Raw genomic sequence first — 2099 nt, 5'->3', positions numbered from 1 at the left:
ATACATTTGTCCCTTTGTAACAGGGCTGTTTGTAAAACGACATGCTTTTATAAACAAAGTTTTAAGAATAATATTATATATATATTGTAGCAGAATGTATTTACAAATTTACTTTACGAGTAAAGGCTAAATGAAGAGGGAACTAAAGTATTAATGGCATTAGTTTTATTACAAACAAAAAAAGGAAATAAGTGTCCGTTTATCTTACTGAACTAAAGCCAAAAACTGACCTTTGACTTAAACTTTGAACTGTTGTATATATACTCACACTATATTTTAAAAGTTCTATATAAGGTGGAATAGTGTGGTCTATATTATAAGAGAGATTATCACGAGTCATTTTCATTTTCTTTCTAATTATTTCTAGAAAATGAGAGGAAAGTATCATTATTTCACCTAAATACCTGTCCCTCTTCAACTCTACTTACATCCTCATTTTTATTCCCATCCTTATGTATTTATAAGATAAGGAACTAAACTTAATTACTTTTTATTAATTGATACGTGTATTTGAGTGACCATGAATAACTCCTCGTTTTCCCCTTTCACTCTCAGTGTCAGTCGACTCTGACCGCGCGTATATGTGTATATTTGAGAGCGTATGTGCGTGTATGTGTTTGTGTGTGTGTGTGTGTGTGTGTGTGTGTGTGTGTTTGTGTGTGTGTGTGTGTGTGTGTTTGTATGTGTGTGTGTTTGTGTGTGTGCGTGTGTATGTATGTGTGTGTGTGTGTGTTTGTGTGTATGAGCGTGTATGTGTGCGTATGTGTGTGTGCGTAAGTAACGCGCAGCCACCCTTTATCGATCGGAATGATTCTGCAGAAACATGTTACAGACGTAAGCTATCGATTGATTGCGACATACCTGTACGAACATGTTACCCATGAGAAAAATACTGTGTCCATTCGATACACATGAGTCATTATTTATTTTTTTCTTCTCATACCATTTAATGGGGTTATAACACCTTTAATTATAATAATGCTATTTGATAATGTACACCTTCATTTATTCAAGTTTAATTACTTGTTCAATTGCAATTTCAAATTATCCTTACCTTTCGACACTTTAAGACATTATAGAAACACTTTATACCCATGTACGTATATTCCCCTACCCAGAGCCTGGATACCCACGAATATACCCAAAGATTAAAATTAGAGGGAAAAAAAAAAAAAACCATACCCCTACCCCTTAAAAGAAAATAAAATAAAAGAAAATGACATACCCCTACCCAATACCCAAGGAGAAATCAATAATAAACATACCACAACCCTGTTACCCCCCTCCCCCTCCCCGGAAAAAAAACAATATTATAACCCCCCCCCCCCACCCGAAAATAAAAATTATTATAACACCCCCCCACCCCCCACCCCGACCGAAAATTTTTTAAAAAAAAAAAAAAAAATAAAAAAATCCAAATAAAAAAATCAATAATATTACGTAACCCCACCGAAAAATAAAAATGAATGGAAAAAAATCAATAATATTATATAACTCCCCGAAAATTAAAAAATTGGAATGGAAAAAAGAAATTTCAATAATATTATATAACTCCCCGCAAAAATAAAAATCAATGAAAAAAAATCAATAATATTAACCCCCCCAAAAAAAAAAAAAAAAAAAATCAAATACTACCGACCGAAAAATCAATTCACCCCACCCCCATCCCTCCCCCTCCCCCCCTCCTCCCCCAACGAGAGAGAAAATCAATGACCCCCCCCCCCCAGGGGAAAATCAATACCCCCCCCGGGAAAATCAATACCTCCCCCCCCCCCCCCCCGCAAAAAAAAATTCAAAATGTGAAAACAAAAAAAAAAAAAAATAATCACTAACGGGGAATGGCCCATTCTATCCTACTGGGGGGGGAGCCCTTACCCCTTTGCTCTGCCCCCAGACATAAGTGCCTAGAGGGGCGGGAACAAAGTCTGGTCGTTTTGCAACGATCTCTTGCCGCCGAAGAGCCTCTTCCTTTCTGACAGAACATCCGAGGCTCCAGGCGTGGTGTTTTTTATGCCAGTTTGGGCACTTGGCAGTGATGTCTCGCTTGCCATCTTTGTATGCTTTGAGACACACCTCTGTTGTGTGCCTGACTACAGACA

This window comes from Penaeus japonicus, unplaced genomic scaffold, assembly GCF_977035675.1.
Source record: "Penaeus japonicus unplaced genomic scaffold, GWHDUDI00000001_assembly GWHDUDI00000042, whole genome shotgun sequence".
NCBI lineage: Eukaryota > Metazoa > Arthropoda > Malacostraca > Decapoda > Penaeidae > Penaeus > Penaeus japonicus.
Note: the sequence above shows the minus strand (reverse complement) of the source record.